The sequence below is a fragment of the Bubalus bubalis genome, chromosome 5, assembly GCF_019923935.1.
Source record: "Bubalus bubalis isolate 160015118507 breed Murrah chromosome 5, NDDB_SH_1, whole genome shotgun sequence".
Taxonomy (NCBI): Eukaryota; Metazoa; Chordata; class Mammalia; order Artiodactyla; family Bovidae; genus Bubalus; species Bubalus bubalis.
The window spans coordinates 25576864-25592386 of record NC_059161.1 but is presented as its reverse complement, the minus strand read 5'-3'; the positions used below and the strand labels follow the sequence as shown (position 1 = coordinate 25592386).

General features: G+C 40.6%; 1 non-coding gene across 1 annotated transcript; it reads left to right on the top strand.

Annotated features, from left to right (window-relative positions):
• The first annotated feature begins 1611 nt into the window (after nucleotides 1–1611).
• Nucleotides 1612–1713, top strand: LOC112585293. Its single transcript, XR_003109769.1, has one exon. It is a non-coding gene; the product is annotated as a U6 spliceosomal RNA (small nuclear RNA).
• Nucleotides 1714–15523: the final 13810 nt, after the last annotated feature.

Below are 15523 nucleotides of genomic sequence, written 5' to 3'. Positions count from 1 at the left end.
GCTGGACTTTTGACTCTAACCTGAAGATACAAGCAACCATCTCTCTCTCTTAATCTCCTGGCAGGAAAGATTACTGCAATCTACCATTTCCGGTGTAGAGGTAGCCAAATGGCAGACTGTGTGGTCTAGCCTGATGTCCCTGGCACTGGCTGGGGGGTTGCGGGGGGAACCCTAGTCTCACAGCTTGCATAGCTCTTACCCAGTCTTAGCATGGAAAGCTCTGAATCTCTGGAAATCATTCGACCCCAGAAAAACCAGGATGGTTGGTTATCCTAGCCAGCTCCTTCATCAGATCAGTTCTGTGGGTGGTTTATCCCTACTGCTGGACTTCAAGCTTAGTTTTTCAAGCATTCCTAGCAATTCTGTGAGGCACTCAATATCATTTTCAAAAATTATGGAAGTATAACCCAATATCCTGGAGAAGGCAATGGCACCCCACTCCAGTACTCTTGCCTGGAAAATCCCATGGACGGAGGAACCTGGTAGGCTGCAGTCCATGGGGTCGCTGAGGGTCAGACACGACTGAGCGACTTCACTTTCACTTTTCAGTTTCCTGCATTGGAGAAGGAAATGGCAACCCACTCCAGTGTTCTTGCCTGGAGAATCCCAGGGATGGGGGAGCCTGGTGGGCTGCTGTCTATGGGGTCACACAGAGTTGGACAAAACTGAAGTGACTTAGCAGCAGCAGCAACCCAATATCCTTTTAATCCACTATTGATCTGCTTAAATCAGTGAGAATTGGTTTCTAACTACTGCTACTGAGAACCTTGCTAAAACAGACACTTTTGTGTATAGTTTGGAAACCTGCATTTCATGATGACCTATGAATCACACTGCTTTGATATAGCTTATATGGGCTTCCCTGGGTGGCTCAGGTGGTAAAGAATCTGCCTGTGATGCAGGATACCCAGGCCTGACCCCTGGGTCAGGAAGATCCCCTGGAGAAGGAAATGGCAACCCACTCCAGTATTCTTGCCTGGAAAGTCCCATGGACAGAGGAGCCTAGTGGGCTACAGTCCATGGGGTTGCAGAGTCCGACACGACTGAGGGACTAACAACACAACATAAGGGTATTACAGGTGCTGTTTGATGTTAACATTTTGAAAGGTGCTATAAAAGCATCTGTATGATGGTTCTTACTGTATATTTGAAATCTTGAGATATTTCTGATGGTTGAAGACTATTGTGAACCATTTTTCCTTGGTGATGAGATAAACACAGACAGAAGTAAAGCTGCTGACAGAAAATATTTGAATTTCCCCACTCCATCTCATCCTATATCCCCCAATTTATGAAAGTGTAGTTCTCCAGATGAAGAATTTTTTAAGCCAGAAAAATAGAATAAAATGATGACCTAAAAAAATCTTTGCTGAATTAATCAAGTCTGGAGCATGTATAAAAGTTCTTCATTGTTTTTCCTGAAAGTTAGACTTTCCTCCTGAAAGTTAGACTCTTGAACACATGCAATTCTTATTCAGCTTCATCTTCTGGACATCCTCACACTCCTGCATTTTTGGAGTGAATGAAAAAAATGATTTTTTTCATTTTTGGAGAGAAAACCTTGAGTGAAAATACTTCTGTTCATAAAGTAGTCGTTAAAATGTTATTATAGTGCTTACTTTGGCAACATTTACACTAAAATTGGAATGATATAGAGAAGATTAGAATAGCCCCTGTGTGAGGAAGCAAATTTGTGAAGCATTCCACATTTTTTAGACTTATCACAGTAACCATTTCAATGAATATAATTACTATGATGTACAGCTGAAATGAATGATATTGTATATTGATTATGCTTTAATTATTAAAATATTGTTACATAAATAGTACATCTTTATTAAAGAAAAATAGAAAATATCAGAAGATAGAATAGGTATCCATAATCCTGTCACTGCTAACATTTTGGGCTTTTTTGGGGGTAAGCATTCATGTCTATAGTTATAAATTTAAAAAAATTTGAAGTCAAACTATACAATTTCAGAACCTACTTTATTATTAGCATTATGAATTTCTTCCCAGGTATATGCATATAGGTGTAATTTTAAATGACTGCACACTTAATGGATAGAAATATCATCACATTCATTAATTAACTCTTGGACGTTTTCAGCTTTGTAAACAATACCATTAAAATTTTATATCTGGCCTTAAACATTCATGCTAAGTTGCTGCAGTCGTGTCCGACTCTGCAACCCTATGGACTGTATCGCTTCTGTTTATTTCCCCAAAATAAATATTAGAAGTAAAATTCTACATCAGATGCTCGGCTCATTTTTGAGATTTTTCTTATATTTTGCTTCCCAGAAAAGTCATACCTTTTATGCTCCCTCTAGCCACCTGTGAGACTATACAGTTCTACCCTTAACAACCCTGAGCATTATTGTTTTTTTTTTATTTTTTATTAACTTGATAAAGACATTATCTCATTGTTATTGATTACTAGTGAGGCTAAATATTTTAATGTATTTTTTTGGCCTGTTTTCCTTCTTTTTAAAATTATCTGCTCTTAAAAACATGATCTGAAAGGATACACGCACCCCGATGTTCACTGTGGCACTGTTTACAATAGCCAAGACATGGAAGCAGCCTAAATGTCCATCAACAGAGGAATGAATAAAGAAAATGTGGTACATATATACAATGGAATATTGCTCAGTCATTAAAATGAATAAAATAATGCCATTTGCAGAAACATGGATGGACCTAGAGTTTGTCATGCTGAGTGAAGTAAGTCAGAGAAGGAGAAATATTGTATGACATCACTTACCTGTGGAATCTAAAAAGAAATTATACAAATAAACTTACACAGACTCACAGACTTAGAGAACGGACTTAAGATTGCTGGGGGGAAGGTTGTAGGGAAGGATAGTTAAGGAGTTTGTATGGACGTGTACACACTGCTGTATTTAAAATGGGTAACCAGGAAGAACCTACTGTATAGCACAGGGAACTCTACTCAATATTATGTGCCAGCCTGGATGGGAGGGGAATTTGGGGGAGAATAGATACATGTAAATGTATGGCTGAGGTCCTTTGCTGACCTCCTGAAACTATCACAACATTGCTAATCAGTTATATTCCAATAAAAAATAAAAACTTTAAAAAAGTGTTTGCTCCTGTCAAGGTACCTGTTTTCTTCAACATGAATGTATGAGATTAACTACTTCATTATGTCATGAAATGCAAAGAAGTAAACTCAGATTCTGAAAATTTATCACCCCCTCCAAGAAATGTCATGATTTGCTTTGTCACCATTATCTACCTATTTGATTTTCACAAATTATTTCCTCCCCGAATTAGGTTTCTGGTTGATTTTCACCCTTTTATTCCCTTTTCAAGAAGTCCTTAGATTTTTAAAATTTATTTTCTCTTATCCCATGAAGTACCATAATAATATTACACTATTTTAAATACAGGTGTTTAGGAGTTTATGCCTTGCAGAGGAGGAAGTCAAGTAGGTGGTACCAAAATGCAATTAATCTAATCCATTTTCTCTTTTTATTTTTATTGAAGCATTGTTGATTTACATTGTCATTAATTCCTGTTATACAACAAAGTGATTTGTGTGTGTGTGTGTGTGTGTGTGTATTCTTTTTAAAATATCCTTTTCCATTATGGTTTATCATAGGATATATTTTAAATTGGAGGACAATTGCCTTACGATGTTGTGTTAGCTTCTGCTGCACAACAATGTGAATCAGCTATAAGGATACATATGTCCCCTCCCTCAAGCCTCCCTCCCACCCATCCCTCCATTTTCTCTTTAGGTTAAAAATATTGTTTCCCTTTCAAAAAGAAAGAACATCTTTTGTATCCTGTCTTCTGAGGGACATATAAACTATTAAGTAAAATATTTACAACTCCGGCCTTTGTCACAAGGTGGGAGTTAAGAGAGGTGTAATCAGTATCTTTGCAGCAGGATTTGCTGTCTGTTTCCCAACTACTTCACTGTTTTTTTGCTGACCCTCATGTCCACTGTTGCCTCAAAATCTATCATCACCCACTTCTAAAGCCTACCTGGTGGGCGTTGCTGGAGGCTGTTGATATCTGTCACATCAGAGAGAGGAGAGTGGGTGAGAAACTCTGCAGGGGATCTTGGTTGGCTTCTATTTAGTGCTATTTTTAACTCTCTGAAGTCAATGCTGATGGCTTTAGACATTTGCTTCATCCCAGTGCAGTCACTCACTGTTTCTTTGGCTCACACCTTAGTGCCTTCTCCCAAACTACACCCTGTGCTTACAGTGACCATATGCTGTCTTCTACTGGAGAGTCCCAATTTCAAATATTCTGTCATATTGCCAAATCAGATGTCCGACCATATGCTTCATTTTCTCTGGGGAAATATATTCACCTATCTATGCATCAGTTTCCTAAAAACTCTGCTCATCAAGATTTCTTTTTTTCTCTTTCCTATTTAAAGTTATGGAAGTGTGATAACACATTTACAGAAGACTAGGAAAATACAGAACAAAGTTACATATACTTGGTTTTGCTAGACAGTTTATGGAAAATGTTATTAATCCAAAATGCAGCTCAGATGTCTTCTCCTATGGGAAGCATTCCTTCAGCGCCCTCCTTCCTTAGATGTCACTCATATGTGCTCTCAGAGTTCTCTATTCATCCTCTTCAGGGCACAACCCAAACCTCAGATTTCCCTTGCCCACTCATTGGAATCACCTTCCTTAGTATACTTAGGAAAATGAAGGGTAAGAGGAGTTGCACCACATCCATTATGGATTCACCCACCTGCACTCTGTTGCTCAGAAAGGCATTCTCTGTCCAGTCAGAAAACACTCTTCATTTTTCTGCTGCTAATGGTTTGTTTGAATTGTAGATTATAGTTCACAACCTCCTTTCCTCTCCTGATAGTCTATAGATCTGAGTATCTCCCAGCAACATGTTTCCCCACCTTGAATATTTCAGTCTAGAATCAGTTCAGTCACTCAGTCATGTTCGACTCTTTGCTACCCCATGGGCTGCAGCACACCAGGCTTCACTGTCTATCACCAGCTCCCAGAGCTTGCTCAAATTCACGTCCATCAAGTCGGTGGTGCCATCCAACCATCTCATCCTCTGTTGTCCCCTTCTCCTCTGACCTTCAATCTTTCCCAGCATCCGGGTCTTTTCAAATGAGTCAGTTCTTTGCATCAAGTGGCAAAAGTATGAGTTTCAGCCTCAGCATCAGTTCTTCCAATGAATATTCAGGACTGATTTCTTATAGGATGGACTGGTTGGATCTCCTTGCAGTCCAAGGGACTCTCAAGAGTCTTTTCCAACACCACAATTCAAAACCATCAACACTTTGACACTCAGTTTTCTTTATAGTCCAACTCTCACATCCATACCTGACTACTGGAAAAATCATAGCTTCGACTAGACGGACCTGTGTCAGCAAAGTAATGTTTCTGCTTTTTAATATGCTGTCTAGGTTGGTCATAGCTTTTCTTCCAAGGAGCAAGTATCTTTTAATTTAATGGCTGCAGTCACCATCTGCAGTGATTTTGGAGCTCCCCAAAACAAAGTCTGTCATTATTTCCATTGTTTCCCCATCTGTTTCCCATGAAGTGATGGGACCAGATGCCATGATGGGACCAGTCTAGAATAATACCATGGAAAAGGCATGGGGGTTCCAGGTGTACTTTCTATTCTAAGTCCAGCTGCATAGTCTAGTATCTAGAAAGAGCTTTGTTATTCTAAGGATTTAGTAGACAATCATCAAATCAGGCACACAAACACACATTGATCTGCCAAGGACAAACGTCAGTTTCCAGAGTGGTACCAACAAGAAGGAAAAGAAACATTTTCATAATTTTCCTACATAACACAACTCTCACACACAATGAACTTAGAATTTAAATTATAATGCAGAACAGTCTTAGCTCTTTTATTCATCTTTTTTCCTCTCCTGCTTTTTTAAAAAATTGAACTACAGTTGATTTACAATGTTTCAGGTGTACAACAGTGTTTTATATATATATGTGTATATATACACTTTTTAATATTCTTTTCCATTATAGGCTATTACAAGATTTGAATATAGTTGTCAGTGCTATACAGTATATTCTTGTTATTTATCTATTGTGTATATAGTACTGTCTATGTCTTAATCTCATATTCCTAATTTATCTCTCCATCCCTTTCCTTTTCGTGACCATAAGTTTGTTTTCTATGTCTGTAAATCTATTTCTGTTTTGCAAATAAGTTCATTTGTATTAATTTTAGATTCCACATATACATAATATATTTGTTTTTCACTGTCTGACTTCTTATTGCATTTAATATGTTAGTTTCTAGGTCCATCTATGTTGCTGCAAATGGCAATATTTCATCATTTTTATGGCTGAATAGTATTCATATGCGTGTGTGAGTGCTTAGTTGCTTCAGTCGTGTCCAATTCTGTGCGACCCTATGGACTGTAGCCCTCCAGGCTCTTCAGTCTATGGGGATTCTCCAGGCAAGAATGCTGGAATGGGTTGCCATGCTCTCCTCCAGGGGATCTTCCAGAACCAAGGATAGAACCCACATCTCTTTTGTCTCCTACATTGGCAGGCAGGCTCTTTACCACCAGTGTCGCCTGGGAAGCACACAACAATGTACATAAATTTCAAAATAATTATGCTGAAAGCAAGAAGCCAGACAAAAAAAGAGTGTATGATTATATTTTTTAAAAATTCTAAAAAATACAAGCAATACTTGTATTTTATGTATTTTATACTTGGAATTATGTATTTTACAAACATAATTTGTGAATTACAAACATAATCCTATATTGTTGTTGTTCAGTTGCTAAGTGATGTCCAACTCTTTGGGACACCATGGACTGCAGCATGCCAGGCTCCCATGTCCTTCACTATCTCCTGGAGTTGGCTCAGATGCATGTCCATTGAGTCGGTGATGCTATCCAACCATCTCATCCTCTGCCTGCCCTTCTCTTTTATCTTCTATCTTTCCCAGTATCAGGTTTTTTCCCAAAAAGTCAGCTCTTCACATCAGATGGCTATAGTATTGGAGTTTCAGCTCTAGCATCAGTCCTTCCAATGAATATTCAGGGTGGATTTCCTTTAGGATTGACTGGTTTGATCTCCCTGCTGTCCAATGGACTCTTGAGAGTCTTTTGCAACACCACAGTCCAAAAACATCAGTTCTTCAGAGCCCAGCCTTCCTTAGGGTTCAAATCTTCCATCCGTATGTGACTACTGGAAAAACCATAGCTTTGACTATACAGACCTTTGTCAGCAAAGTGATGTCTCTGCTTTTTAATGTACTGTCTAGGTTGGTCATAGCTTTCCTTCCAAGTAGCAAGCATCTTTTAATTTCATAGCTGCTGTCACCATCCACAGTGATTTTGGAGCCCAGCAAAATAAAATCTGTCACTGCTCCTACTTTTACCCTTCTATTTGCCATGAAGTGATGGGATCGGATGCCATGATTTTAGTTTTTTGAATGTTGAGTTTTAAGCCAGTCTTTTCACTCTCCTCTTTTACCCCTCAAGAGGTTCTTTAGTTCTTCTTCAATTTCTGCCCCTGGAGTGGTATCCTTTGCATATCTGAGGTTGTTAATATTTCTCCTGGAAATACTGATTCCAGCTTGTGATTTATCCAGCCTGGCATTTTGCATGATGTCCTCTGCATATAAGTTAAATAAACAGGGTGACGATATACAGCCTTGATGTACTCCTTTCCCGATTTTGAACCAGTCAGTTGTTCTATTGTTGCTTCTTTTCCTGCATTCAAGTTTCTCAGGAGACAGGGAAGATGGTCTGTTATTACCATCTTTTTAAGAATCTATTTCACTGTGATCCACACAATAAAAGGCTTTAGCAACATAGTGAATAAAGCAGAAGTAGATGTTTTTCTGGAATTCCCTTGGTTTCTCTATGATCCAGCAAATGTTAGCAATTTGATTTCTGTTTCCTCTGCCTTTTCTAAACCCAGCTTGTTCATCTGGAAGTTATTGGTTCATGTACTGCTGAAGCCTAACTTGACGGATTTTGAGCATAACTTTTACTAGCATGTGAAATAAGCGTAATTGCCTGGTAGTTTGAACATTATTTTGCACTGCCCTTCTTTGAGATTGGAATGAAAACTGACCTTTACCAGTCCTGTGGCCACTGCTGAGTTTTCCAAATTTACTGACATATTGAGTCAGAAAGTAAATTAGAGGTTGCCTAGGACAGAAAGCTGGAGAAGGCAATGGCACTCCACTGCAGTACTCTTGCCTGGAAAATCCCATGGGCGGAGGAGCCTGGTAGGCTGCAGTCCATGGGGTCGCGAAGAGTCCGACACGACTGAGCGACTTCACTTTCACTTTTCACTTTCATGCATTGGAGAAGGAAATGGCAATGCACTCCAGTGTTCTTGTCTGGAGAATCCCAGGGACGGGGGAGCCTGGTGGGCTGCCATCTATGGAGTTGCACAGAGTCGGATACGACTGAAGCGACTTAGCAGCAACAGCAGCAGCAGCAGGACAGAAAGCAAATTAGAGGTTGCCTCGGTCAGAAGCCTGAGAAGGCAATGGCAACCCACTCCAATAATCTTGCCTGGAAAATCCCATGGATGGAGGAGCCTGGCAGGCTCAGTCCATGGGGTCGCTAAGAGTCGGGCACGACTGACTTCACTTTCACTTTTCACTTTCATGCATTGGAGAAGGAAATGGCAACCCACTCCATTGGGTTCTTGCCTGGAGAATCCCAGGGACGGGGGAGCCTGGTGGGCTGCCGTCTATGGGGTCGCACAGAGTGGGACACGACTGAAGCGACTTAGCAGCAGCAGATCAGAAGCAGACAGGAAGAGATAAGAGGGAGGGATTAAAAAGAGGCATGAGAAAACTTGGGGTGATGGATATTCATTATTTTGATCATGGTAATATTTTCACAAATAATTTCATAAATACATATGTCAAGAGGTATCAAATTGTACACTTAAATATGTACAATTCATTCTGTGTCATTTCAATCTCAAAAAAGCTATTAAATTTTGGAGGAAAAAGAGTGAAAGGAGGCTGTCTCCATGCCCTAACAATGGCCTAAACGTCTTTTTTACCCCATAATTGAAGAGCAAGGCATGGGGCTTTCAATTCAGGTGGCCAGGCTTGGACCAGGTATCTGGTCAAGGCTTCTGATGATGCCCTGGATCTCTTTAGAGGAACTGTTTTTTGGGGGCCAACTGAGATTCTTCACTGTGACTTTAAGTGGTGCTGCCTCTTACTCCTTACTAACCTCTCATTTGCTACTTTAAAGCAAAGATAAGAATGGATGGGTTGAGACTTCTGGTTCTCTGCAGATGAGAAAAGGATGATTAATTGATTACACTGAATAGAGTCTGTGTTCTTTAAGACTGAAAATTTTTTTTGCTTTTTATTGAAATTTATTTTTGGTTGGAGGATAATTTATTTACAGTGTTGTGTTGGTTTCTGCCATACTACAACATGAGTTGGCTGTAAGTATAAATATGTCCCCTTCCTCTTGAACCTCCTTCCCACCCCGCACCCCATCCTACCCCTCTAGGTTGTCAGAGAGCACCAGGTTGAGCTCCCTGTGTTCTACAACAACTTCCCATCAGCTATCTATTTTATATATGGTAATGTACACATTTCAATGCTACTCTCTCAATTCGTCCCACCCTCTTCTTCCCCCTCTGTATTCACAAGTCTCTTCTTTAAGTCTACATCTCTATTCCTGCCCTGCAAATAGGCTAATTAGTACCATTTTTCTCGATTCTATATATGTGTTAATACACAGTATTTGTTTTTCCCTTTCTAAGTTACTTCACTCTGTACAACAGGCTCTAGTTTCATCTACCTCATTGAAACTGACTCAAATCCATTCCTTTTCATGACTGAGTAACATTCAATTGTATATATGTACCACAACTTCTTTATTCATTCATCTGTCGATGGACATCTAGGTTACTTCCATATTCTAGCTATTGTAAATAGTGCTTCAGTGAATACTGGGGTACATGTGTCTTTTGGGATTATGGTTTTCTCAGGGTATATGCCCAGTAGTGGGATCGTTGGGTCATATGGTAGTTTTACTCCTAGTTTTTAAATCTCCATACTGTTGTCCATAGTGGCTATATCAGTTTACATTCCCACAAACAGTGCAAGAGGGTTCCCTTTTCTCCACAGTCTCTCCAGCTCTTATTGTTTGTAGATGTTTTCTTGATGGCCATTCTGACTAGTGTGAGGTGATGCCTCATTGTAGTTTTAATTTGTGTTTCTCTAATAATGAGCAAGCAGAAGATATTAAGAAGAGGTAGCAAGAATACACAGAAGAACTGTACAAAAAAGATTTTCCTAACCCAGATAATCACGAAGGTGTGATCACTCCCACTCACCTAGGGCCGGACATCCTGGAATGTGAAGTCAGGTGGGCCTTAGGAAGCATCACTACGAACAAAGCTAGTGGAGGTGATGGGATTCCAGTTGAGCTATTTCAAATTCTAAAAGATGATGCTGTGAAAGTGCTGCATTAAATATGTCAGCAAATTTGGAAAACTCAGGAGTGGCCACAGGACTGGAAAAGGTCACTTTTCATTCCAATCCCAAAGAAAGGTAATGCCAAAGAATGTTCAAACTACCACACAATTGCATTCATCTCACACACTAGTAAAGTAATGCTCAAAATTCTCCAAGCCAGGCTTCAGCAATGTTTGAACCGTGAACTTCCAGATATTCAAGCTGGTTTTAGAAAAGGCAGAGGAACCAGAGACCAAATTGCCAACATCCACTGGATCATAGAAAAAGCAAGAGAGTTCCAGAAAAACATCTATTTCTGCTTTATTGACTATGCCAAAGCCTTTGACTGTGTGGATCACAATAAATTGTGAAAAATTCTTCAAGAGATGGGAATACCAGACCACCTGACCTGCCTCTTGAGAAACAAGTCAAGAAGCAACAATTAGAACTGGACATGGAACAACAGACTGGTTCCGAATAGGAAAAGGAGTACATCAAGGCTGTATATTGTCACCCTGCTTATTTAACTTATATGCAGAGTACATTATGAGAAATGCTGGGCTGGAGGAAGCACAAGCTGGAATCAAGATTGCCGGGAGAAATATCAATAACCTCAGATATGCAGATGACACCACCCTTAAGGCAGAAAGTGAAGAAGAACTAAAGAGCCTCTTGATGAAAGTGAAAAAGGAGAGTGAAAAAGTTGGCTTAAAACTCAACATTCAGAAAACTAAGATCATGGCATCTGGTCCCATCACTTCATGGCAAATAGATGGGGAAACAGTGGAAACCGTGGCTGACTTTATTTTCCTGGGCTCCAAAATCACTGCGGATGGTGATTGCAGCCATGAAATTAAAAGACACTTACTCCTTGGAAGGAAAGTTATGACCAACCTAGTCAGCATATTAAAAAGCAGAGATATTATTTTGCCAACAAAGGTCCATCTAGTCAAGGCTGTGGTTTTTCCAGTAATCATGTATGGATGTGAGAACTGGACTATAAAGAAAGCTGAGCGCTGAAGAATTGATGCTTTTGAACTGTGATGTTGGAGAAGACTCTTGAGAGTCCCTTGGACTGCAAGGAGATCCAACCAGTCCATCGTAAAGGAGATCAGTCCTGGGTGTTCTTTGGAGGGACTGATGCTAAAGCTGAAACTCCAATACTTTGGCTACCTGATGTGGAGAGCTGACTCACTTGAAAAGACCCTGATGCTAGGAAAGATTGAGGACAGGAGGAGAAGGGGACGACAGAGGATGAGATGGTTGGATGGCATCACTGACACAATGGACATGGGTTTGGGTGGACTCCAGGAGTTGGTGATGGACAGGGAGGCCTGGTGTGCTGCGGTTCATGGGGTCACAAAGAGTCGGACACGACTGAGTGGCTGAACTGAACTGAACTGAATAATGAGCAATGGTGAGCATAAGATTGAATTTTTTATTTTATTAAAAAATTTTTTATTTAGAGACCCAAATTTATTTTAGTATTTTGGCCACACTGCCTGTCACGTAGGATCTTAGTTCCCCTACCAAGAATTGAATCTGCACCCCTTGCATTGGAAATGCAGAGTCTTTTATTTTTATTTGTTTAATAAGCATTTAGTGAGCACCTACTAAACGCAAGATGTTGTGGACATATTTACTGAGCAAGTTCCTCACATCTTGAATGTGGGCCTCATGATTTTCTGTGAACAGTACAATGTGGTAGAAGTAATATTGAATGCCATTTCATAGCCTTCACCTTAAAGGACCTGGCTTGCCTCTACTTTCAGTCTTACATAACCTTCATAGTCCATGGGCTAAGCCCGGGCTAGTCTGTGGGAGGATGAGAGACTAGTTTAGTCTAGTCTGCTAGAGGATGCGGGCTCAACTACCCCTATTCCCTAAACTGACAGCTTTTTTAAGTGCCTGAAGTAGGACCTCTGAGCTGCTGGGCTCTTGACTGCAGAGACGTGAATGAATCAAACTGAACCAGAAGACTTAACATGTTTAAGCCCAGCCCAGACTTCTGACCCATAAAACCATGAGTTCAAGAATTGTTTTAAGTCTTACACACACACACATACACACACACACGGTTCCTATTCTGATTACTAGTGCTCGAGTGACTCAGTCAAGTTATTTAACCTGACTGTGCCTCCATTTCCTGATTTTAAAAATGATTGTAAAACATACCTGCCACATAGGATTATAGTTATAATTAAATGAGATGGCACTTGTAAAGTGCCTTACAGAGTGCTGGGCACATAGTATGTATTCAGAATTTGGTGGCAGTGTTTTTATTTTGTGTGTGTGGGGGAATGATTTTTCACATCAGGACCCATATTTTACTCATCTCTGTTTCTCCAACACCTGGCACAGGCTTTTCTTCATAAGAGGAATTGAGTTAAAATTGTGACTATTTAGGGAACTGTAGTAAGTTCAGTGAATATTCTGAGGGTGCTAAGTCGGTTCCGTTGTGTCCGACTCTTTGCAACTCCATGAACTGTAGCCCATCAGGCTCTCCAGGGATTGAACCTGTGTCTCCTGCACCTCTTGCATCGTCAGGCAGGCTCTTTGCCACTAGCGCCACCTGGGGCTAGTACCCTATAGTCACCTGGGGCTTCCCTTGTGGTTCAGCTGGTAAAGACTGTGGGAGATCTGGGTTCGATCCCTGGGTTGGGAAGATCCCCTGGAGAAGGGAAAAGCTACCCCCCCCCCCCCAGTATTCTGACCTGGAGAATTCCACGGACTGTATAGTCCATGGGGTTGTAAAGAGTTGGACACGACTGAATGATTTTGACTTCACTTCACTTCACTATAGTTACCTAGGGCTTCCCTGTAGCTCAGTTGGTAAAGAATCCACCTACAATGCAGGAGACCCCAGTTTGATTCCTGGGTCAGGGAGATCCCCTGGAGAAGGAAATGGCAACCCACTCTAGTATTCTTGCCTGGAGAATCCCATGAACAGAGGAGCTTGGAAGGCTACAGTCCATGGGGTTGCAATGAAGGAGGAAACAAAACAGGCTCTGTCTTGAAAGCAGGACTTCATCTTGGGCTGGACTGTGGACTTTGAGCTGTATGCCTAGTATGACATACCAATTGGAAAACCAGGCCCCCGGAAGGAAGAGCCCCAGGGCTCTCCATCGCCTAAAAGAATACCCTAATCATCTGTGTAACCGAATAGATCATACATTCTATTATGCTTATTGGGGTATGACCACAAGCCTATTGATAATTGTCTACTGTTAACTACCTAGGCTTAAGGCATATGAATCACGGGTTAACTTTGATTGTATTTTTCTTTTTCCTTTGTTCAGACTAGTTTCAGGGAATTTGGGGAGGTGGGTTTGGGCACCTACGCTTAGGATATATAAGGTTTTCACAAAAACTGGTTGGGGACCTTGGCTAAGAGAAAACTATGCCTTGGGCGCGCTGGTGTAATAAACTGCACTCCACTATCTGCATGCATTGTCCTCCTGAGGGAGGCTACAACAGCAAGAGTTGGACACAACTTAGCAACTAAATCACTGGTGGTTCCTGCAATGCAGGGGATGTAGGTTCCCAGATCTATGGTCCGGGAACTAAGATACCACATGCTGTGGGGCTACCAAGGCTGCCGCTGCAACTAAGAGCTGATACAGCCAAACAAACAAAATAAATAAATAAATGCAGACAAACAAACAAAAAAATTTTTTTATCTTCATTTCATTGAAACTCAGGACTGATACTGAATTGCTCAGTTCTTATCTTCTTGACCTATCAGCGGCATTCAAAACCAGCTGATCATTCCTTTACCTTTGAAACATTATCTTCATTTGGCTCTACGTACATGCGCTTGGTGATGGACAGGGAAGCTTGGTGTGCTGCACTCCATGGGGTCAGAAAGAGTCGGACACGACTGAGTAACTGAAACTCACTGAACACCACACTTAATCTGATTTCTCTTCTACTTCTCTAACCACCTGCAGTTTCCTTTTGAGAATTCATCCTTATTTCTTCAGCCTTTAAATATTGAACTGCTCTAGGGATCGGTCCTTGGTTCTTTTCTCTATTTCTATTCCCTCTCTTGGTGATCTAATTAAGTCTATGGCTTTAAATATTGTCCCTGTATACTGGCAATCCCAAATTTATATCTCTGCTTCTCTCCTGAACTCCAGTTTCATAAATCCAACTTTGTATATCTAAGTGCCTCTTTGACATCTGTATTTGGTTATTTAACAGGCACCTGGAACTTATTGCATCCAAAAATTAAGTCCTGATTCTGTCCACTCCTATGTACTCCTAAATTTTTCCCTATCTCAGAATATAATGATTCCATCTTTCTAGTCCCCTTTTCTGTTAGAAGAACCTAAAACGCAATTCTCCTGGTGTATTTTTCCAATGCTCTGCTTCATATTACACATAGCAGCCAGGGGTAAAGAGGAAGAGATAAGTTGTGACAGTACAACAGTTCTCAGAAGTTGCCAATCTCGGCTTGAGCCCATTCATGACCCCCTGCCTCTGCAGCAATTCTCCAGTCCTAATTTGCTTTTCTTTCTGGTCATTCTAGGTGATAGGACAGATACTATGATAAACTATTAGCCTTAAGGTGCTATTTGTCAACAAAGTGTTTGTCCTTAAAAATCTTCCCTTTATTAGTGGACTTCACTGCTGGTATCTTACGTTGTGGTTCAGTTGCCAAGTCACGTCCGGCTCTTTCTGACCCTATGGACTGCAGCACATCAGGCTTTCCTGTCCCTCACCATCTCCCGGAGTTTGCACAAGTTCATGTCCATTAAATTGATGACGCCATCCAACCATCTCATCCTCTGTCACCATCTTCTGTCTTCAATCTTTCCCAGCGTCAGGGTCTTTTCCAGCATTAAGTGGCCAAACTATTAGAGCTTCAGTTTCAGCATCAGTCCTTCCAGTGAGTATTCAGGTATCTTATAAGGAACCACTTTTCCTTGCTGAATTATTTCAGGATAATATGTACATATTAACAGAAACCTTCAGTGTCTTAAATTCAAAGCAATAATGTTAGCTACTGTAACCTGACCAGTGGAGAATATATTATTAGGCAAGATACTCTTTCGGTATCAGT